Source organism: Mya arenaria, chromosome 4, assembly GCF_026914265.1.
Source record: "Mya arenaria isolate MELC-2E11 chromosome 4, ASM2691426v1".
NCBI classification, from domain to species: Eukaryota; Metazoa; Mollusca; class Bivalvia; order Myida; family Myidae; genus Mya; species Mya arenaria.
The window spans coordinates 29,371,337-29,397,250 of NC_069125.1; the positions used below are offsets into that span (position 1 = coordinate 29,371,337).

Below are 25,914 nucleotides of genomic sequence, written 5' to 3' on the forward strand. Positions count from 1 at the left end.
TTTCCTTGGTCAAACTCACCAGTACTGAGTGTAAATATGAGAGGAAACTAGAACATTTTCCTCACTGGGGATCAAACCTAGCACCTCTTGGCTGCGAGGCGGACACTATAACTCTGAGCCATCCTTACATTAATTGTGTTTATGATCTGAAACAGGTACATACATGTTTCTGTTGCATCTAGACAAGCATCGACTTTAAAGTACCTCATGATGTATGCTAAAAGTTTGTAATGAATTGTGTGTGTGTGTGTGTGTGTGTGTGTGTGTGTGTGTTGGAGTCAAACCTCAGAAAGTTTGTTAAGCTTAATTCAGTAAAACTTATGCTTGTTCTCAATCAACAGATTTATTCAGTCTGGGTTATTTAATCACTCATTGGGTGTCACCTTGGGGGACATTGTTTCTCGGAATGACAAACACATGCTGATTTATACATCTAGATCTTGTATGTTCGTAATTTGGCGATGTAAGCATCTAGTTAGTTAATAATTGCTTGTGTTATTTTTGTACCTGAATACCAGTATATATGTGTGAAGCTTTTAGCTTTAATGAGTTTGTAACAGAATACAATCAACTCAACTGTGTGTTTCAGATGCTGTAGGGAACAGTGGGACAGTTGCCCCATCCACAGTTGTCTCTGAACATGCTGAAGGGCCGCCTCAAGGTAAATTGAATACAAAAACCAACTTTCTTTACATAGTTATTTCTCGCTGGTGACCACAATCTGTTGATGTTAATTACTTAAGACTATTTTTCTGTGATGAGGTACCTCATAAAGTAGACATAATGCTTGTAAAGATGAACATGGAATATGTGTGTGTGTGTGTGTGTTGCTTACAAATGTTAGATATCTTGTCATCTATTAAAATCAGGCTTATTATACTCTTTAACATGTATTTGGACAAAGTATGCGTAAAAATATTGGTGAAATGTGTGTGTTGAAATGAAGAACCTCTGTGTGAATTGGGTCATCTTGTGTCGGAAAACTTAATTGTTAGGTCACATAAGAAATAGCCTATTTATACCGTCTTAACCATTTTTTTTACCTTTCTTAAACATGGTGAGATTGCTTCCCTGTACAAATTCTTGGACAACTCTTATACTTGTTTAACATAATTGAATTGATCATCAGATTGGCAGATGTTTAAACCATACAGATGTAATTCAATCATACTTCATTTGAAAGTTTTCAAAAGACATATTTCTATGTTTTATTACCTCACAGAATATGCCAACAGCTTGAAACTAATGGTGTGTTACTGTTTGTCAAAATTGTAGCTCTGAGTGCTTGTATGGTAACTTAAAACTAAACTTACATCTCCTGAAACCTATGTTTGTGAACATAAGACAAATACTTTAAATACTATCTCACGGCATTGTGACATGGCAGATGTGCGCGTGGTATAGAATTTTGATACATTTCAGATGCTGTTAAAGATGGTCATACAGCTGTAGATACTACAGAGGTCACAGAAACATCTGAAGATGCCCTCAGTGAATCAGCAGAAGTCTTGGAACATGCTTATCATGGTAAACTTGAGTGCTCATTAGTTTATACTACTTTATTTAAGCCCGATTGTGTAAAGCTAACAGCTAATTTTAAACACACTCCAGTCGGTTTCCTTAGTCAAATTCAGTACTAAGACAGTGTACATATGAGTGGAAACTAGAACATTTTCTGAGCGGGAATCAAACCTAGTGCTCACCTCTTGGTTGTGAGGAGGACACTCTACCTCTGAGCCATCCTGACATTAATTGAGCTTATGACTGAAACAGGTACATTCTTTTTTCTGTTGCACCTAGACCAGCACAGTCTTTAAAGTACCTCATGATGTATACTAAAAGTTTGTAATGGAATGTGTGTGTTGAAGTTAAACCTCAGAATGTTTTTTAAGCTTTATTTAGTAAAACTTATTCTTGTTCTTAAATTATTAGATTCATAGAGTCTGGGTTATTTTGTCACTTATTTGGTGTCACCTCAGGGACATTATTTCTCAGAACAACAAACAATTGTTGATTTATACATCCAGATATTGTATGTTTGTTATTTAGTGATGTAAGCATCTAGTTAGTTTATAATTGCATGTGTTATTTTTATGCCCCCCGAAGGTGGGCATATTAAATTGCATCGTCAGTCTGTCTGTCCGTCCGTCCGGCTCCGTAACTTTCCCTTGTATGGACAGATTTTAAAATAACTTGCCACATGTGTTCCACATACCAAGACGACGTGTGGCGTGCAAGACTCGTGTCCCTACCTCAAAAGTCAAGGTCACACTTAGTGTTTATTCACAATGGAGTGCTGCATATAAGGACATAGAGTATAGGTTGTCGTGTTCGGGCTGTAACTTTCTCTTGTATGGACAGATTTTAAAATAACTTGCCACATGTGTTCAACATACCAAGACAACGTGTCACGTGCAAGACCCGTGTCCCTACCTCAAAGGTCAAGGTCACACTTAGTGTTTATTCACAATGGAGTGCTGCATATAAGGACATAGAGTATAGGTTGCCGTGTCTGGGCTGTAACTTTCTCTTGTATGGACAGATTTTAAAATAACTTGCCACATGTGTTCAACATACCAAGACGACATGTCGCGTGCAAGACCCGTGTCCCTACCTCAAAGGTCAAGGTCACACTTAGTGTTTATTCACAATGGAGTGCTGCATATAAGGACATAGAGTATAGGTTGTCGTGTCCGGGCTGTAACTTTCCCTTGTATGGACAGATTTTAAAATAACTTGCCACATGTGTTCCACATACCAAGACGACGTGTCGCGTGCAAGACCCGTGTCCCTACCTCAAAGGTCAAGGTCATACTTAGTGTTTATTCACAATGGAGTGCTGCATATAAGGACATAGAGTATAGGTTGTCGTGTCCGGGCTGTTACTTTCCCTTGTATGGACAGATTTTAAAATCACTTGCTACATGTGTTCCACATACGAAGACGACGTGTCGTGTGCAAGACCCGTGTCCCTACCTCTAAGGTGAAAGATACACAAGTGTTTATTCACAAGGGAATTCTGAATATAAGGACATAACAGTGTAGGTTGTCAAGTATGGGTGGTATTTTTTTATGTTCAGAGGCAATTTAAAATAACTTGCCATATGTATAACTTTTCATGTACTGTCTGACCTTGTTCGTAGGTCAATATCACATTCGGGGGCATTCGTCACATACTGTGACAGCTCTTGTTTATACCTGAATATCAGTATATTTTTGTGAAGTTTTAAGCTTTAATGAGTTTGTAACAGTTTACATTCAACTTAAATTTGTGTTTCAGATGCTGTAGAAATCAGAGGGATAGTTTACCATCCACAGTTGTCTCTGAACATGCTGAAGGGCCGCCTCAAGGTAAATTGAATACGAAACCAACTTTCTTTGAGTAATTATTTGTCGCTGGTGATCACAGTCTGTTCATGTTCACAACTGAAAGACTTTTTCTGTCAAAAGGTACCTCATAAAGTAGACACAATGCTTATTAAGATATACCTCGGAATGTGTGTGTTTGTGTGTGTGTGTGTTCCTTACAAAATGTTATAAATTTTAAAATACCATCAGCTATACTGCGGTTTGATTACCTCACAAAGTATGCTAAAAGCTTCTCAAGATTTGTGTATTGCTCACTTGTTGTGTGTTCAACTTGTACCTCAGAATGTTTGTATGTAACTTAAAATTGATTTTAGGACATCTGACATATGTTTGTGTACATACAATCCTATCAGTTTTAGCATGTCTGTTTTTCAAAGAAAATATCACCATGGTGCCTGGTCAGCGGGGGAGTGAAAAATCTTCAAATAAAGTTACAACTCTTTGGGCAATCATGGCCCTCTTGTTAACATATTAGCATATTTTCTTGGTTGAAACATTGATAATCATTTCATAATGAACAAAGGGAATGAAAACCAGGCAATATCTGAAGAGAATGATGAAGTTGATTCTGTAAAAGTGAAATGACCATGGAGAAAAAATAATGGAATTCAAGATCGAGATTAAATGTATAAGGTAACCGGAAAGGTCTTGTTTCCTTCACCGGTCAAACCTGAATGTGTCTGTTTTAAAAGCTTGTCAGAAAGACATACATCATTACATGTATCCCTGATACAGAATGAACCCACAACTGTTTGAGTGAGATACCTGCACATAGACTAGATAATTAACCTTGCTCTCAAGGAATCTTGTTTTGTCATTTCATTTTATTGATTAAGGATGTGTTCAGTGCACATATTATGAATAATGTTAGTTTCTTTCATGTACTACTATAAACAATAAAAACACTGGTGACTGCTTCGCCAATGGAAAGGGCTACAACAGACACCTTTCCATGGAGTTGTGAAACACTTCTACATCAGCTATAGGTGACTTGTGCTAAACTTTACCTATCCGGTATATAAAACAATGCTATGTACCGTAAGCATACTTAGTAATCTTAAGCAATTGTTTGCAGGACATGTTTTTCTATTTTTGTACATTTCTTTTTGCAGCAATGTTCAAGATTTGACCCAGGAGCAGCTACAGGATATGGTTGATCAGAGTGAGAGGCATCTGCGGAAAATATTTGGAGGATATATTCTCTGCGAGAGACATATTGCATTCAAGCAGGAAGGAAGAAGCAAAAGTAAGGCATTTATGAGCTCAAACAATTTCAGGAATAAATGCACTGTACTTTTATGGGTAATGTATGAACTTTAGGCCACACCAAATATTTGTTTATTTGTTCGATTGTGACCAAGAAAAGTTGAAGCAAGGAGCGGGAGCAACAAAATTCATATTTCCCATTTCTTTCACAACCAGGAGTTGACAAAGCTGATTTTTTTAATCGTATAATGCCATAAATACATTCTTGAATTTTCCCTCCTAAATACAAGTTAAAATAAAGAACAAACAACACAAAAAGTATGCACATTATTATTCCTTGTATTTTAATATCTTTTACACCCAAACACCAGTAGAGTAAAATAACTTTTTGCATTAAAACCTTATCTTTTGAATGAGGAAACCAGAATTCTTATACTTCTGCTTGGCAATACAATTTTAAACAAGCCCTGCTGTATAAAACCCAGGATCTAAGCCAGCCCGGAACGTATTTTACGAGTGCGGCGCTTGTAGGCTTGTGCTAATTTCAACCACAAGTGAACAATATGCTTGGTCCAAAATGGTCAGCAAACAGTACCATTAACCCTACAGAATTATCAGGAGCTCTGCACTTGTAATTTAACTTTTTATGGTATTCTGCATCATAATGTTGTTTGGAAATATGGTGTTCATTATTCAACAATATTTATATATAGAGAGAGATTTCCAAAATTACTAGAAAACTGGCGCCAGTTTTTTAGAATGACTATTTAATGCTATTACAGTTCTGTTTGCCCATGACTTCAACCCAACCCTCTATAACACAGGTATATAATATAGACTGAACCGAGAATGTTGCAGTTTGAAACACTTTCAATGCATTTCAGATGCTGTTAAGACGATTATACAGTTGCAGAAACAACAGAGATCTCGGAACCATCTCAAGATGCTCTTGGTGCATCAACAGAAGATCAGAAGTGGACCATGCTTATCTTGGTAAACTGCAGGCTTAATTGAGCATTTTATCTGTAAATAGGTACATACTTTTTAATGTTGCACCTAGACATGCATTGACTTTAGTACCTCATGATGTATGCTAAAAGTGTGTAATGAATTGTGTGTGTTGAAGTTTAACCGCAGATGTTTGTTCACCTTGATTTATTGTTGCCCAAAATGACAACACTTCTTGATTAATACATTTAGATCTAATAATTTTTGTAACATTTATAATTTATGTATCCAGTAAGTTAATAATTGCATGTGTTAATTTTGTACCTGAATACCAGTAAGCTTTCATAATATTGTAGCAGTTAACATTCAACTTAACTGTGTGTTTCAGATGCTACAGGGAACAATGGTACAGTTGCCCCATCCACTGTCATCTCTGAACATGCTGAAGGGCTGCCTGAAGGTAAATTCATGTTTGTATGTTGCTTGCAGATGTAGACTTATCTTGTTTCTCATTAAAAGTGTTCGCTTAAAAAAAAGAGTTTTATTTATGATCCAATAGATTTGCAGCAATGTTGCTGTCTGTTATATAGACAAAGTATGCTTCCAGTTACTGATGAAATGTGGGTGTTGAAATGAAGCACATCAGTGTGCACTGGGTCATCTTTTGTCGAAAAACTAACTTGTTAGGTCACTTAAAAAAGCCCTGTTATACTCAAGAGAACATTTTGGCACTGTCTTGATAAATCTGGTCATAATTTTTTCCTTGACAAAATCTTGGACAAATTTGATACTTGTTTCCTATAATTGTATTAATCGTGAGATTGACCATTGTTTAGACAACACAGCTCAAATGCAATCATATTTGTTTTAAAGGCTTTCTAAAGACAAGTCTCTATGAGGTTTTTTTACCTCCTAAAGTATGCAAAAAGCTTTCTAAAATTGGTGTGTTGCTGTTTGTTAAAATTCTACCTCTGAATGCTTGTATACAACTTAAAGTTGTGTACATGAGGCAAATATTTTATATCTCACAAATGATGTTGCAATCATGAAATGTTATACATTTTTGCCGATTTTGTGATTTTTTAATCCACTTGTGGAATGGTGAGACCAACATTCACATGATCATTTAGAGTTTCAAGCTCTAGTTCCAATTTCCTCAAACCAGTTTGCACATATCTTCGAACTCTTCTGTTGCTCATAACATTGGTAGTTATATATATGATTTAAAGTGTAACGATATTCCTGGCTTGGTGATTTATTCATGTTATTTAACCTTTATCTTTTGTCCAGCTTAAATCCTCTCTTGCATTTCAGCCAGGAACTTTCAGCGTTTAACAGAGGAGCAAGGCCAACTCCTAAGAAAATGTCGAAGTGTTCAACATTACTATGAGACGGGAACTGAAGATAATAGACTGTATTAATTCAATCAAAAGCCACAAGTGTTTGAATTCTCTGAAGTGGAATTAAATAAAAAGCACATTACACAGTTGGATAACGACAGATTGCACACTGAAACAATAATAAGTGTTCAAAGTGCTAGTACATCTTGTACATAGTGTCAAGGTGTCCAAGCATGTCTCTGTAAGCCAATGGTTCACTGCATATGAGGTTATTTTATATCTTACAGTGGATTGCAGCAAAAGGCCAGAGGAAAATATGTTTTGATACTCATCCGTATTTTGAAGAAGAAAAATGGGGCTGAATGGCATGTTTATTTTTTTTTATTTGACGGGCGGGCTGGGATGAGAATCTAAAATATTTTTTCTCTGGCTTAAGGCTTTATTCTTAGTATGTATCTATTATGTCATCATGATGAAGTCATCGTTACTATTCTACATTGTTAAAAATTAGATTCAATCATTTTTAGATTTCCGGAGGTTTTGAAGAGCATATTTTTAACAGCCAATGGGATCATAAGCACATTTCGAGTGTTACATGACCCAGCCTTTTTATCAAAAGTTGCTCAGAGTTCATTTTTGTGTGTCAGAGTAATAGGCCTTGGAAACTTCAAAATGGCTGAAAAGGCTTGTCCAAGCACTTTATTTTCGCTTGCACTGTTTATCATCTAGGTTAATAAATATAATTTCAGTTGATTTGCAGAAAGTTTACCAGGATAAGAATTTGTCGATTGTTTCTATACAATAATAATTTCAATAAATTAACTTTATTTTCAAACAGTTTTGACACAATGACCACAATGAATTTATATTTTGTCACAACTAAAACTGGGACCAAGGTCTACTGCATTGTAAATGAAAAATAGAATTTAACAAAATGGGTATGTCATGTACAACACTGATACAATGTTCTCAGTAGTGGTGACATTATGTCATAATAATTTTTGTCACAAATAGATTTTTAGAGTTGCCGATTGTTTTATTCAAACAGTAATTTCTCATTTGAATTTTATGGAGAAGTGTATTTATACACATTCACAGTTAATGTGTAATTTCATGGTGTCAGTCATTGGTTTGCAGTTCATGTTACTTTGTAGTTTCTCACTTGTATTTTGTGACATATTCTTGACATGTAAAGATGGCAAATGTATGTGATGAATGTGAGAGATTAACATTGTTCATTGCACAATGTATTCACATATGTGCTTGTTAACCTCGTTCACTATTTTATTTCCCTCTGCATGTAACCAAAAATGACTTGTATATAAAATGTCCATGATTTATTTAAAATTCCATAATCATGGCAACTCGACTCAGTCTCTGCAATATTCAAGTGTAGATCAAGGGGCAATCCCCTGGCATTATTAATTATTAAAATATTTAATTTTACTCGTTTTAATCTTCGAAAAAAGGTGAGGGCTCGCTCCACGGCGCTTCTTGTTTGTTTGTTTTTAGATTATTTTTGCTCTGAAGCAAAATGATGACCCCCAATTCTTTTGCTTATATTTTTTAATGAAATGTATAAAATACATGTACTTCAACGTGAAATAAATTTGCCTTAAAAGGATGCTTTGTTTTACACTGATGGTGAACAAAAAGTTCCTTCACGGAGTTCCACCTACAGAATGGAATGTATACAATGTATTGAGCGATCTATATAATGGACTTGAGGAACAAAATACTACGTCATTATCTTGATGAAACCCTGAAGTGGCTTTAAGGGGGATCCGCTGCTGGGAATTGGCTCTTTGTGCTCTAAATGGTAGCCAAAAAGTTATACTATAAGCCAGTGGCCAACACAGTTCGGGTAACCGTTTAATATTGTGGTCAGTTTGAAACGTTACGTGTGAAATAATGAAGATTTACATTAACAAGAGGACACATTTCAAAACCAAAATAAATTTAGAGGTTTTTTATGAAGTATATTTTTACTCTAGCACCGCTTATTAGCAGCCAACCTACAAGTCCGAGTTTCCGAATGACAAATATGTCAAATTCTCTTACTCAGTTATTTCCCTTGACAATTATATCCGATTTCTTTTGCATCATCGCTTTTAGATTTGACAGCCAACAAATTATACGCAATGTGAATAATAAGATGAAAATAAGCTCCATGGGTACACATAGGTATAAATAAAGGAAGAAACATAAACTTAGGCAAAACTATGCAGGTATCATTTTTAGTTTTAATTTTATTTCCGTCGGCTGTGTTTGGTTAGAATAAGGCAAAGGCCGATCAAGGGTTAAGTACAAAGCTCGTCTTTGTTAATTGTGATTAAGTTGATGAAAGAAACACCACTGGAACACGTGTTACATGTCTATCCGGTCTCCGGACAGATGAACAGTTGGTTAAATCGAAGTCTCGATGTCAAAGTAGTCTGATAGTCCGCCGATACAAAAGAGAAAACGATTTTAGACTCCTGGCGTCTATCATTTACCATTCCAAATGACATTAATGGTGCCGCTTGTTTTTACAATTTGTTTACGAGGTTGTGCGTACGCAAACTAATTAAACCCCAGTAAAATTACATTTTGCTGAAGTTCCAAAGTTTTAACCCAACAATCCTTGATAAACAGTCCCCTACTATTATACATTATATATGTTGTGTGTCGTTTGTGCATGTTTGTGTTGTTTTTCTGTGTTTCTGGCTTTAACCCTATGTCATTATGTTTAAACTTTCGACTACTGAACTTGTATCTGTACTTTCAAGTCAGTATTAATATACATTAATGTAGAAATGTTTGCTATGCACCTTTTAAGTCTCAAAATGCGTTTGATATAAGAGCAATAATCAACGATATCACGGCATTGTTCCCAGGTTTGAAGTATTAGTTTAGTTTATTTACTTATTTTTGTTTGCAACGATTGTGAAACAAAGTTGGTACGATTAATCACTCAAGTTGTTACGCGATAGTGTGGTGTTGTGTTGTGCGGGAAACCTGAGTGCCAAGAGAAATACCACTAGTCCAGCTTGGTGACCACAAACCAAACCAACATGCGCCCAGGCTGGGAACCAAACCCGGGAGTGCGTTAACCGAACAACCTTAAAGGCCTAGTTTAAGCCTTCTATAAGTGCCCCCCCCCCCCTCCAAGTACCCAACCTCTGTTGATCTTAATCTTAATGCCTAATTGGCTTATCAGATCTCCAATCTGAGTATCCTGTTGCGCAGTTTTCATTGTTTTATTATAAAAATTGACCCTAAATGGCCCTGAGCCAATAAACCAATGCACATTATATTGGCCCCTACTGTGGAACCAGTGTGATAAGTAGGAGATGCACAGCAGGGGATTATCATGCCAAACATTCCTTAAACTAGGCCTTTAAGAGCTAAAGAAAGCGGATTCTGACTGGCGCGGTTACACCGCCTCATGATTGAATTTTGACAAGTTTCCGTGACAGGAAACAAAACAACGCAGTCTGTTTAAATTTCATGGTGTGCGCTCTACCCACCCTCCGGGGCAAAACACGGATATTTTTAGAGTCATCAAACAATTCTGAAAATAATGAAGCGGGAAGAAAAAAACCGTGTACAATAATGTGTCAAATGCAGCATAATACTTGTTCAAAGTCGTTAATGCCACACACAAAGTACACGAACGCAAAATGTTATGGTTAGATGACATGAAGTAAAATCTGTATGATAAGGAATGGGCGGAGCTTACGAATGCTAAATAAATAATAATAATAAGAAGAAGAAGGAAACAAAAGGCCCAAGTGGGATAGATTGGGGTTTGCTCTGGAGGATGAACACTTGAGGTAAAATCCTCCTAGGGGTCAAAACTTCATGATGAGTGCTAGTAAACTCGAGAATTAATGTATGATTTAACACAACGATATTTTACCTCGGTGAGTAAACACGTATTCACTGATCATCAACGTTATGAGTTAAAACAAGTATTCACTAATCATCAACATTATGAGGCAGTTGTGTGTAATATGCAAACGAGGAGATGACAGACACATGTCATACCATATATGGAGATGCCTCTAAATGATGTTGAAAAGTTGAAGAACAAACTATTGATGTTATTTGAATTCTCGACAGCAATTTACAATATATGCCCCATTTACGATATTAATTTGAAAGATGGTTGCTCTATCTTCAACAGAAAGGGCAGACCTCGGTACGTCGGTGTAGCTCTATATAACTCACAAGTATATATAAACGCGTATGTGTGTGTGTGTGTGTGTGTGTGTGTGTGTGTGTGTGTGTGTGTCATAGACTCAAGACTCCAATGAACACTTAATGTTTTAGGTGTTTCTAATGACATGATTGAAGAAAACACAAAAGCACACACTGAAATACCATGTAGCATACAAACAAGGTACAGATGAAAAGAAATATAGTTCTTGAAAACCGCGCATGTAAAATGAAAATAAAACTAAATGTAGGGAACCAATCTGATGTATCCGGCGTGAACACGTGGATTATTGAATACGTCCGTCACATTGTGATTCCTTTATTTTCATATTATAACACTATCAGAGATCTAAAGAGTTATATTAAACACGGCTTTTGCCTTGAATATAGTCAGTAGTTGGATTTTACATACAATCTATCAAAACTGGAATAGTGCATACTTATAGTCAGTAGATGAATTCTGAATACGATACATCATAACTAGAATATTGCATTCTTATAGTCAGTAATTGGATTCTGCATACAATCTATCATAACAAGAATATTGCATACTTATAGTCAGTAGATGAATTCTGAATACGATACATCATAACTAGAATATTGCATTCTTATAGTCAGTAGTTGGATTCTACATACTATCTATCATAACTAGAATATTGCATACATACAGTCAGTAGATGAATTCTGAATACGATACATCATAACTAGAATATTGCATTCTTATAGTCAGGAACTGGATTCTACATACAATTTTATCATAACTGGAATATTGCATACATATAGTCAGGAGTTGAATTCTGAGCACGATATATCATAACTGGAATATTGCATACATATAGTCAGTAGTTGGATTTTGAATACGATATATCATAACTGGAATATTGCATACATATAGTCAGGAGTTGAATTCTGAATACGATATATCATAACTGGAATATTGCATACATACAGTCAGTAGTTGGATTCTGAATACGATATATCATAACTGGAATATTGCATACATATAGTCAGTAGTTGAATTCTGAATACGATATATCATAACTGGAATATTGCATACGTACAGTCAGTAGGTGGATTCTGAATAAGATATATCATAACTGGAATATTGCATACATACAGTCAGTAGTTGAATTCTGAATACGATATATCATAACTGGAATATTGCATTCTTATAGTCAGTAGTTGGATTCTACAAACAATCTATCGTAACTGGAATATTGCATACATATAGTCATTAGTTGAATTCTGAATACGATATATCATAACTGGAATATTGCATACATATAGCCAGGAGTTGAATTCTACATACAATCTATCGTAACTGGAATATTGCATACATATAGTCGGTAGTTGAATTCTGAATACGATATATCATAACTGGAATACTGCATACATATATTCAGTAGTTGAATTCTGAATACGATATATCATAACTGGAATATTGCATTCTTATAGTCAGTAGTTGGATTCTGAATACGATATATCGTAACTGGAATATTGCATACATATAGTCAGTAGTTGAATTCTGAATACGATATATCATAACTGGAATATTGCATACATATAGCCAGGAGTTGAATTCTACATACAATCTATCATAACTGGAATATTGCATACATATAGTCAGTAGATGAATTCTGAATACGATATATCATAACTGGAATACTGCATACATATATTCAGTAGTTGAATTCTGAATACGATATATCATAACTGGAATATTGCATACTAATAGTCAGTAGTTGAATTCTGAATACGATATATCATAACTGTATTATTGCATACATATAGTCAGTAGTTGAATTCTGAATACGATATATCATAACTGGAATATTGCATACATATAGCCATGAGTTGAATTCTACATACAATCTATCGTAACTGGAATATTGCATACATATAGTCAGTAGATGAATTCTGAATACGATATATCATAACTGGAATACTGCATACATATAGTCTGTAGTTGAATTCTGAATACGATATATCATAACTGGAATATTGCATTCTTATAGTCAGTAGTTGGATTCTGAATACGATATATCGTAACTGGAATATTGCATACATATAGTCAGTAGTTCAATTCTGAATACGATATATCATAACTGGAATATTGCATACATATAGTCAGTAGTTGAATTCTGAATACGATATATCATAACTGGAATATTGCATACATATAGTCAGTAGTTGAATTCTGAATACGATATATCATGACTGGAATATTGCATTCTTATAGTCAGTAGTTGGATTCTGAATACGATATATCGTAACTGGAATATTGCATACATATAGTCAGTAGTTGAATTCTGAATACGATATATCACAACTGGAATATTGCATACATATAGCCAGGAGTTGAATTCTACATACAATCTATCGTAACTGGAATATTGCATACATATAGTCAGTAGTTGAATTCTGAATACGTAATATCATAACTGGAATACTGTATACATATAGTCAGGAGTTGAATTCTGAATGCGATATATCATAACTGGAATATTGCATACATATAGTCAGTAGTTGAATTCTGAATACGATATATCATAACTGGAATACTGCATACATATAGTCAGAGTTGAATTCTGAATACGATATATCATAACTGGAATATTGCATACATTCAGTCAGTAGTTGAATTCTGAATACGATATATCATAACTGGAATATTGCATACATATAGTCAGTAGTTGAATTCTGAATACGATATATCATAACTGGAATATTGCATACATATAGTCAGTAGTTGAATTCTGAATACGATATATCATAACTGGAATAATGCATACATATAGTCAGTAGTTTGATTCTACATACAATCTATCTATCATAACTGGAATACTGTATACATATAGTCAGAATTGAATTCTTAATACGATATATAATATGATATATCATAGCTGGAATATTGCATACTAATAGTCAGGAGTTGAATTTTTAATACGATATATAATATGATATATCATAACTGGAATATTGCATACTGATAGTCAGTGGTTTATATTACGTCCTTATCTTATTATTTCTATTACAGACGTTAAAACAAGTATGACATAACTAACAAGGTGAACACACATACTGAGTGTAATTATATATTAATGTAATAGATATTTATAAACAAAGAAATAATGTGAAAAATGATATTAGTTTTTACTACTTAAAACGTATGTGGTCTAGATAATCATTTTTACAACTGACCAATTACTAAGTTCTTTATCTTCAATATTTGATTTTTCATAAATATTCCAAGCAAGTTTTACACAACACTTTAACCCAATAAAGGACGGTCTTATTTTTCTCATTTTACAAAGATAAATGCAATTTTTAATTTCATAACTAAGTATATTATATTTATTTGAATTTTTACAAGTGGTTCCCTACAAAAATGTCTGGCAATTTAATTGGAAAGATTCATTTAGAACAGATAAAAAATATTTTACACAGTTTATTAAGTTTTGAACAATCTCACAATTCCAGAATATCTGAATCAAGGTTTTCTCTTCGTACAAACAGAATTTACATAATCTATCATTAATGCACCTGTCAATTGTAAGCATGCCCCCCCCCCCAGGTCCGAGGGGGATAGCGGGGAAATGGGCCGTGTTTTTACCTTTCAGGTGGCCCCGCAGTGCCGGGTGAATGCGGTGGTTTTGCTTCGCTTTGAATATAGCGGGGAATCGGCCTTACCTAGGGTCCCTGGGGTGCGGGGGCATTTGGCGGGGATTTTACCATCTGTTCGTTTCCGCAAGGCGGGGATTTTTTCCGGGGTTGGCTGGACCGAAAGTCTAAGTTCCCGCTATTCCCCGGACCTGGGAGTCGTGGTTACAATTGACTGGTGCATATCTATTCATTTTAAACAAAAGTGAGTTTGTAGCTAAAATCCGATGTATTTTTTTTGTCTGAAACCATTGAATATATATATCTCTCGTAATACCAAATTCCAATCCAGAGACCTTTTTTCAGTTTACATCCTGGAAAACAATGTTCAATTTAGCCTGACAGGTTGGTGTGTCGATATTTTTTATCTATTCATTATAAACTGTTTTACTCCCTTTGGTTTTAAGCAAAATATCCTTTACAAATGGGAAGTAACAATGACTTTACAGCAGTGATCTTTTCCATTGGAGTTAACCTCCTTCTTTTTCCAATAACTGATACATTTCTTCACCTTTTAAAGTTTGCTTGTAAAATTTAACTCTGCCATTTTGTTATGATCTATATCAAATATCAAACCTAATAATTTAAACTGTGTAGCTGATTGTTACTTTTTACAATAATACTAAAACTTATTAAATTTATAAAATATTAAAAGAGTTAGACGTACCTATGAGCGTGTTTTTCATACATGCTCCCCCACTGCGCATGCTCCTCGGTGCGATATAACGCGATTTTCAACGATGACTTTCAGACAATGCAAGCATACCCTTTACGTTAGAAATTAAGAACCAAGCACATTTTCTGTAATCTGGCTGTTTTTTTTTTTTTCATTCGATACAAAATTTTATTAAACTGTTAAAAAAAAATGAAAAGTTAAACCTTTGGCCCGTGTTTTTATTACCTATGCCTCTGTAGGGGCGTTATAGGTCCGGTTTTTATACCTTCCCATAAAATGCACAGAAATAGGTATGACGTATATGTGCATGTAATTCAACTATATTTAAAATGTGGTTGTAGTTGTCGTTTCTTTTGTTTTTAAAAATAATTCGTCATACTAATGAAGAACAAAGGGTCTTGTTAAATTGAGATTTTCCTAATAAAATGATCTGCTATGTGTTTTAAATCCGGTATACGAATTGATGATAGAATTATTTTTATCCATATTAACGTGTATTGAAATGTTTAAACCTTAGCCAATGCTTAATAATATATTTTGTATCATATAAATGCAGACAATTTCCCTTGTATATAAGGTCCGATTCGTCTATGGAAAAAAATCAAACCATGGGAGGCCGCTGTTTCTGATTAGTGTCAAGTCAAGAAATTTCCAGGGACGTACTATAGACCTTTTTATCTCATTGGCGAAGATCGATTTAACAATAGGTCATTGTATTTTAAAAAGCATCTCATTCAAGTTTGAGATGGATCGAACGCTATTTTGACCTCCCGAAAAAGGACACTTATTATATGAATACTTCTACTACTATTGCTAGTTCATAAAGCTGTCCTATCAGCGGCGTAGCTAGCCCTCACAACTGATGATGTGGATTTATAATCGTGCGAGGGGGCACCCCCCCCCCCTCGGAAAATTCTGAAAACCATAGTGCAATCTGGTACATTCTGGGCCTTCTGAAGTGCTTTTAATAAATATTTAGTACTGGAATTCTTTAGTTTTAAGATCATGTAGTCAAGTTCGCATACTGCATTTTGGCTGAGTTTTCTGTCAGAATCATGTGGATTCAGCCGCGTACTCGCGTATTGGCAGCTACGCGCCTGCTTACCGAACAAACAAAATATTACACTCATTAAAAACAGTCATGCGAAAATATAGATATTTAAAAAAACAAACATATTTTATCAATTACAAATGTTTTTTGTTGTTGTTTTTTTTAAACTGTAAATTCTTACCAACACTAATATGTAGGTGATATAATATTCATTTACAACGTCAAAAACATTTACATGACGAACGAACGTACATGCGATGCTTGTAGATAGGTATTGCGTTGCATGTGAACTCAATTGACCCCTTCAGTGGACAGCCGTGTTAAAAATGTATTGTTCAAGATCCACCAAGAACATGCAGGAGACAATTTTTTTTAGGTAGTGCCGCTAACACACAATCTTAACGTTCAACCAGTGTCAGACTGGAAACACTCTGGCTCTGGATATTCGTCGTTTTACTCAGACTGAAGGACAACTGATCTAGCGTAGAAACCGTTAATACTCACACACATTTATATTAAAATTTTCGAACGGACAGAGCACCCTGCCTAGTACTGTCAAGAAAAAAGAAAGAAAACAGATAAGAACCTATTAGCCATTGGAACTCGTACATATTTTTTTTTTGACCTTTATAAAAAACATTGAATGGGATAATGTCAACCAACCAATCACAATACTATAAGTTACGGGGTTAGAAGGTGACGCGATATAGGATATACGGGGCAAAGGAAACCATATCGGTTGAGAGCGAACCTGTTTACATGTTTAAATGTTTCATTTATTCATCGGAATCGGAAAATAGACGCCATTTTGGTACGATATAAATTTGGTGACCCAATATGGAAAAATATGGGGTCACCGCGTGACCAGTCCTGGACCAATGGCGTTGCGTCATTCATGTTGGAGGCGTGATATAGCCTTTTGCCGAATTGCGTGAGCAAAGGTTTAGTAAATCTTGGACTTCAAAGACGATATTTGTGCTTAGAGATTTCTGAAGGGTTCAAGCTGTCAGTATCTTAGTTTTAACACTCCTGAAGATTTTTTACCAGTCATGAGCGAGTCCCTTTTAAAGTGTGACATTGCATATCATTCAAATATAATTCAGTCAAGAGGGAAAAATATATTCAAATAATTTATTCCATTTACGTGCCACTTAATATACAAGTTCCTCATAAAAACAATTGGAAGGCAAACTCGTTTAATAGCAACATAACATATGAAACACTTTAACAATAAAGTTATTCAAAAAAGTGAAAGCAAGAGCTGTCACAGGAACGTGGTGACAAATGCCTATGAAAGGCCTAGTTGGACTTCAGTAGTTGGACCTGTATATGGACATATAGCCATTAGTTGTTGGGCCTGTATGGACAGATAGCCTTGATTATGAAACATATGTTCATGATGACCTACCTTACCTTTCTATGAAGTTTAGAACTATTGATATTAATCAGTTATTAAAAGCAAAGTACATGTATGTACATGGAGATGATACGTCACAGCAAGATGCAGTGGATGTCAACCATCTCTGGGCCTAAACTTTTTTAGGTTATTGATTGGAAATGCAAAATGTTCAGCTTTAAAGTCACCATAACCTTGACCTTTGACCCTCTGACCGCGAAATCAATAGGCGTCGTCTGCTGGCCATTACCAACCTGCTTCCTTATTTAAGGTCCCTCGGCTTATGCGATCTTTAGTTATTGATCGGAAACAGATATTCAGCCAAAGTTCAACACGACCATGACCTTTGACCCACTGACCTCGAAATCAATAGACGTCACCTGGTGGTCATTACCAACCTGCCTTCTTATTTTATGTCCCTGGGCTTAAGCGTTCTTTGGTTAATAAAAGGAAAGGGTAAATCAGCTAAAGGTCAACACGACCATGACCTTTAATCCACTGACCTCAAAAGGCGTCGTCTGCTGGTCATTACCAACCTGACTTCTTATTTTATGTCCCTGTGCTTAAGCGTTCTTTGGTTAATGAAAGGAAAGGGATAACCAGCTGAAGGTCACCACGACCTTGACCTTTGATCCATTGACTTCAAAAGGCGTCGTCTGCTGGTTATTACCAACCTGCCTTCTTATTTTATGTCCCTGGGCTTAGCGTTCTTTGGTTAATGCAAGGAAAGGAATAATCAGCTAACGGTCACCACGACCTTGACCTTTGATCAACTGACCTCAAAAGGCGTCGTCTGCTGGTCATTACCAACATGCCTTCTTATCTTATGTCCCGGGCTTAAGCGTTCTTTGGTTAATTAAAGGAAAGGGACAATCAGCCAAAGCACACCAAGATCTTGACATTTGAACCACGGACGGTTATAGCCCTTTGGGGGTGGATAGCAATTTCTCTTAAAATCACATTGTTGATAGGATTGTCCTCAACAAATTTCAAGCACATTTGACCGGCTCTAACACATGAAAGATTGTCATTATTGATCCTGCAACACTTTACATTTATTAAAATGAAATTATCATTCATTCTATAGCATACTTCAGTCTCTAAGATACATGTACTACCCGCTACCTTTTTGGCACAGGCATCCACCAGACTACTTCTTACAAATGTGAGAGTCTAGTTCAATTTTAGGTTAATGTTACTGTAGTATTATATAAACAAACAATTCCGGTATGCAAATGTAATTACACATATTATCTTAATGATAATGTTGGCATTCAATTATCAAAAAACACCAGTCTTTTTTATTCAATGCATATAAAGAAATAGTTAACGCTTTATCAATTTATGCCAGGATTTGATGATATTTTAAAGTCATACAAATATTTAAGAACAGTCTGTCCACGATAACACGAACAATGTTGAATTTTGAACATTTCCACAAACCGAAATAAACACTCATGTATGGAAAATAGCATTTATTATCATTTTTTCTTTCCATGACTAAGCAGTCTGACAGACTCCTAAATGCCAAACTGTTGGAGTCCTAGACTAAAGCACATGTGTCAGACTCAACAGACTCTCGATCTTTATTGGCAAACATTGGCCTGGCACAAAAATTAAAACTATTTTTTAAATCAAACATCAACTTTAAATTTCAATCATACGATAGTTAAGAATGCTTTTATAACTGTACGAATCACAGAATGCTGACTTTACATAAACCTGAGTAAGTAATCATACTCGTCAATCCTCTTTTAATCAAAGTTTGCTTGTCATTTGATTCTGATCCATGTAGCTTTTAAACTGGGAATAAAACGGGAACAATTGCCATTCTCACTTCCTATTTGCCTTGTTGAATACACACTGGTACATTGCGTTTACAAGGGAATACATTCTCTCATCAACGTTATCACTGTATGAGGTGAAGGGGTCTAGGAAGCAGGTCGTGTAGGCGAAACCTATCTTGTGGCGTATATCACAGGCTGCGTACTGGCCGCCATATCCTCCATGGCCAAATATGTGGTTTGGCTGAAAATAATGACAAGCAAATATATACATGATCTCAACATACCATACTTAAAAAGGAAATGACAGGGACCATCCCAGCCAAAACAACTATGCTCTTGTTCAAAGAAATATACCAGTTACTGCTGTTTGAAAACATTCTCGTCGAGCATTATTTTGCACGTAAGAGATATTCATTTTGTACTGCAGAAGATTTAAAGTCAGTTTCAACACTTCAAAGACTTTATTTAAACTCTATAATTTTTATTTAAATCACAGTTTTTCTTGTGTTTATGCTGTATGAACCTAGTAGGGCAGGTGAGCAAATTCCATGAAGTCTGCATGCGCTTCTTAGTATTTGCTAATTCATACAGCATAAACGTAAGAAAAATTATATCGTCGTATATCATTGGTTAAATGACGTCAAGCTGAATTAAATCGGAGCGAAAGTATAGGATAGACAATGAGTGGACGTATCTATGACATATATACACGAGCGTAGCGAGGGTATATTTGTCATAGATACGTCCACGAGGTGTCTATCCGACTTAGACCACGTGAACTAAAGCGAAGAGGTTTGGTTCTTGTTCTTCAATATAATGACTCATAAAATCTAACTACCATTTAACTTTGTTTACCGCAGATAATGCGTATTTGGGTTTGGCTCACCCACTCAATTTTCTATGGTTAAATAATTAATGTTTACCATACACATTGCAACGCAGGGATTTTAACCTATTTGCCAGAACTGGAATTGCTGTATCGGAATTCCATTAAGAGTCCAAGGAATGGTTTTGAAACGTGTGGTCGAAAAACTAAATTTAATATTATTTTCTGCATAAATTTAATTGATATTGAGATAGACATGAAATGTATCTGTATTTTTTAACATCAAAAAGAGTTCCTGTATGTTCATGGTACGGCCTTACAATTAAATGCACTTTTAGTTTGATTTGTAACTAGTGGGAAAATATGTAATGTTTCTTTTTCAGTATTATTAAATGTTGTTTGGATGTATAAATATCGCCATTGAATTAGTTACCAACTGTAGTGCTTGCTAATAGAGATCGTTAAGTCAATAATATCTAGAATGAGAACAGCATCATGCACAAGTCAGTGTTTTTTCTTAAATATGGCACAGTGGTTTGTGCAGTGAGAGGGGGGTCTTTTGGTCATAAAGTTGACTTGATATTTATACATCGGACGATACACCACATTCGGGGCTGACAACGCCATCCTTCACTTTTGTATGAAACAGATACCTACTGATGGACGGTCAAGCCATAAAACTTGAAAACTGTCTAAAGTTTTCATTATCAGCATATAAATAAATCAATACAATTGAGGAATGTGACTTGTACGAACTATAATGAAAATCATGATAAAAGAATATAGCATTGAACCTTTTTTGAATCTGTAACTAAAACCTCAAGAGGTAACAACTAATGTTTAGCTATTCTGGTTCCACTGAATTCGCTTCTTTATATCTCTTTTTAGTTTTTGTTCCAGTATGAAATAGTGTTGCCAGTTTGCTATTAAAGTATATTCAATAATTGTTATTAGACCATGATAAAATTTTTAAAAGTAGGTGCCTGGTAAACTACAGATTATTTTTCTTGGCCTATGAATACAGTTTCATGCTTAACTTCATCAAATGTGATCCATTTTTCCTCGAGAAAATCGTGTTTTAGGAGTTGTATATTTACTTATGATGGTACAACGTGTATATGAAAAATGGAGCAATGATATAGTGAATGCCGATTAGTTGGATTAGAGTGAGCGTGTTCTAATATTGAAATAAACAATAAAGTCATAATTTCTTGCATGTTATACGATATGAAGGTCAAGTTTTAACAATACAAAGGACTAGTCAAACTTAAATATAACCAAATTTCATATACTCACAGGGTTGACTTCCTGTCACCATGGTAGTGTGGTGTGTTAAGGAACGTGCTCAATATACTTCGCTGAAACTCGAGCAGTTGAATATCGGCCCTGGAAATAAGGTTCCATAGTTCAGCCAAAGTGACTGTTGAAAAACGATGTTTTCTTGACGATGGATGCAAGAATTAAGGGAATCAGAATTTCCTTCGCCACTTAAATCAGAAACAAGATTTAATCGTCTTTTGCGTGAACGGCTCTATATAGCGTCATGACACGACATTTGATTTAGTACAATGCCAACATGTGTATATTTATCAGTTGTTCAAAATGAGGGAGCTGTCATCGAACTTTACAGATAAAAAGTATGTAAAACAGGCATCGTGGAACAGTTCGAACATTATTTGAGTTTTCAAGTTCATCTTATAGATCGTCGATAAAGAGTAGGAGACTCCACGTTGACATAATTTCGCCTTGGCGACAGCCTTGTATAACATTGAAACGATCTGAGAGTAGACCGTTTACAAATACAACCTTGCAAGTAAGTGTATGCATTTATATATTGACCAAGGATAGGTAGAACAAAATCAGTCGAAGGTGAACTAGTATTGACGAAGGGAAAAACGAACACGTTGATTGAATGAAAAAGGGGCATTTATTCAAAATGCCATAAAAGTGTAATAAAATAGTTTATTACACTTTTTACTAGTTTATTACACTTTTATGGCATTTTGGATAAATGCCCCTTTTTCATTCAATCAACGTGTTCGTTTTCCCTTTCGTTATATATATGAAGATTTTTCCAAGAGCTCATATCTGGGTGGATAAAACCGCTAAAAGGAGAATCTTACGCCAAGTGTATGCATTTATATCACTTCTAAGTTTAAGAAATTTGCCGCTTAAACCCAGCCACCATGATGTACATTGCCAAACTAGCCGGTTGTGTCAAGAAATACGCGTACATTTGTGTTCTATGTTCAAAGAGTAAGAGTATACAAATACCAAGTCAAGTCAAAATTTTATTTCATAGGAAATGCAATTGCTATCTAAATTATACAAAATTAAAGACAAAGAACAAGTCATTTATATACAAACACAAAATGAAATGAACTAGATCAATTTAAGTTAACCATACACAATAATAACTTTAGTTTGTAGATAACATGCATGACGAAAATATCTGGTTTGAATACAGTCGAAACTCGATGGTTCTATATTCTAGGGACCGGCCAAAATACTTCGAGCCTCGAGAATGTCGAGGCAAGCGGGATTCCTTACAGAAATATGAAAATAAATTTATGCAAAAAGAACATACAAACAATTTTAATCAGTGGGTAACACAAACATAGCTTATAAGATAAGATAAGATAAGATAATATCAAAATGCAAAGAAATCTATAGATGGATAACAATAAAAGACAGAACAAAGTCATGGCATATTTATTCAAACTGTAAAACAATTTAAATTTGATAATACTTTGATAACCAGTCAAGCAATTTTAATCGATTAGCGCCTTGTGCTAAATGAAGCAAACCAAATCAAGGTGTGGGATTCTTTACTGAACCCGCGAAAATGACATCGACCCAAGCAAACAAAACACAGTATGAAATTTTTAATTGGGACCGCGAAAATGACTTCGAGCGTGGAGAAATATCGACCCTCAAGATATCGAGCCATCCGATCAAATTTTATATAAACAAAGAGTAAAAAATATCGGTCCTTTTAATCTGGTTTGAGCCAATGAGGATATCGAGCCATAATATATATAGCCAACGGGTTTCGACTGTATTGTTATATATAAGAACAGATTTAACTAATGGGCCAGTTACGTACAAGTGAGGCGTACTTCATAAATAAATATCGCATTGATAAGAACGTTGTGTTTTTGTAAGCTAATACCGACAGAAACTGCAGTCCTGGCCCCAATTTTTGAAACTTCTTAAGTCCCTTATTACAAGGATTAAGCTAATCACACTATTTTCGTTGTTCTATAAAATGTGTTATATTTACTTCTTCAAGATTTTTTTAGAAATTATGTAGGAATAATCTGTTTGATTATATGAATAAACCATTTTTCAATTATCAAAATCAATTATCAATATGTATTTTGGCTATTTGAAATAAGCGACTTAAGCCTGTTCAGCTTAAGAAGTTTCGAGAAAATGGGGCCAGAAGGTTAGATGAGAGAAAGCCCATTGAAATGACTCTAAGATGCTTGCTACAAAACGGATAGGCTTAGAATAAATAATGGTTTAGTATAAAATGTTATGGACATCACAATACATCGTATTTCTATAGTTAACATTTTCACATACGATAACGTTTAAGAATAAACAAGAAAATATAAGTTACAATACAATATTGCTTCTTACATCGTATTAATTTTCGTATTTTCTCATGTCCATCTGCTTTAAAAATAGCTTTTCATGGCAAATCAGATACACTCATTCAAAATATCGTTTGCTTCTGAAAGCAACAAGCAAACGTTTTTTAATCATTTTGAAATATTTTTTATATATTAACAAAAATAAAACTATTTTTGGTTCCAAAATAAGTCTAACAAGAGCTGTCACAGAGACAGCGCGCTCGACTATTCCGCCGCTTGTCAATGTAAGGATTGAAAAGTTTTGGCGAAACATGCATGGATCACTGTTAGATTAGATTTCAATGCAATACATGGTGTTTTGAAATATTAAAAATAAATGTGGTTCCATGAAAATTTTTAACGATAATTTGTGAGTCTAATAATAAAGGGCCATTATTTGCAAAATACAGTTATCTAACTTGGTTATTCAATTAAGTTGGGTGGTTGAATACCATTGTATAAAGTCTCAATGCAATACATCAAGTAGTTGCTGATATATTATCCAATGTGTGCTAACATGCAAGACCTTAACCAGAATTTCTAAGTCGCATAATAAAGGGCCAAAATTATATATTATAAAAAAGATAGAGTTATCTTACTTGATTAATTAGAAGGTAAAATAGATGGGAGCCTGTGTGTAAAGTTTCAATGCAATACATGATGTATTCGCTGAGGTATTGACTTAAAAGTGGTTACATGCAAAACCTTAACCAGAATTTCTATGTCGAATAAAAAAGGGGCCATTATTTTTAATTTAATGCAAACTGGAGTTATCTTACTTGGTTATTTAAGTAGATTGGATGGTTGAGTACCATTGTATAAAGTCTCAATGCAATACCTCAAGTAGTTGCTGAGATATTAACCTATGTGTGCTTACACGCAAAACCTAACCAGAATTTTTAAGTCGAATAATAAAGGCCTATTATTTGCATTATATTTAAATAAGTGTTATCTAACTTTATTAATTTAGTATGTAAGATAGTTAGGAATACATATCCAAAGTTTCAATGCAATAACTGATGTATTTACTGAGATAATGACTTAAAGGTGCTTACATGCAAAACCTTAACCAAGGTGTGACGCCGCCGCCGACGCCGACGCCAGGGTAAGTAGTATAACTCTCCTTATTCTTCGAATAGTCGAGCTAAAACTAGATATGGCTTTTCCTAATATCCATACTGGGTACTTAGTTTTAGTGCCACCCCTTGCATAGGTGGGAAATTTGTAAAGAGAAAACTGTGAACAAAAGTTCAACAATGAAGTTTCTATCCGCATGTTACAATACTAACTTAAACACACTGCTTAAAACAAATGGAGATGACAGTGGCTGTCAGAAGGTTTGAATTGGTCGGAAAGGCTCAAAAAGATCTAGAGTTCAAATACTTGCATCATCTACTGAACATCATTTTAGAGTTTTAATTTACTGACAAGTATATATGTGCGCAAAGTCTGTAATCCCCTGAAACTTGTATTTGCTGATATGTTACTGTGGATTTCTTTAAGAGGCTGTGCTTCGGAACTTCCAAATTTCAGGATGACATATTTTGAGCACTTATAAATGACTGTTTGTTCACTAAAACATGTCTGTTCTATGACGTAATGAGTTCATTAACTCCTGTCTTGATATGCTGAAATCGAAATATTTAAATTATAAATTATGAGTCTATTGAAGTCACAAAACTGTTAACCAATAAACAATATTGTATATCTGTACATTTATAAGAGGACAAAGTCTTGATATATTAAACACAGATTTGGGCGCCCTGTATGCACATATATTTTCAATAGCAATGGTATCTTTTTTATAGATTCATGTT

The 25,914-nt window shown here is 34.9% G+C and overlaps 1 protein-coding gene and 1 long non-coding RNA gene across 4 annotated transcripts in view; one reads left to right on the forward strand and one right to left on the reverse strand.

The window, feature by feature from the left end:
* Positions 1-588: 588 nt before the first annotated feature.
* LOC128230477 (uncharacterized) lies at positions 589-8,487 on the forward strand. The gene is made up of 7 exons (XR_008260233.1): positions 589-661; positions 1,423-1,527; positions 3,281-3,351; positions 4,482-4,615; positions 5,460-5,568; positions 5,912-5,983; positions 6,838-8,487. It is a non-coding gene; the product is annotated as an uncharacterized LOC128230477 (long non-coding RNA).
* A 10,745-nt stretch (positions 8,488-19,232) lies between these two features.
* Positions 19,233-25,914, reverse strand: part of LOC128230473 (tumor necrosis factor receptor superfamily member 11B-like) — a 28,461-nt gene continuing 21,779 nt past the window's right edge. For 2 of the 3 annotated variants that reach the window (XM_052942764.1, XM_052942763.1), the window contains exon 6: positions 22,738-25,725. The gene's annotated coding sequence lies outside the window, so the exon portion shown is untranslated. Of the gene's footprint in view, positions 19,875-21,755; positions 21,846-22,737; positions 25,726-25,914 lie in introns of those variants that run through there. The other variant, XR_008260231.1, reaches the window with a different exon arrangement.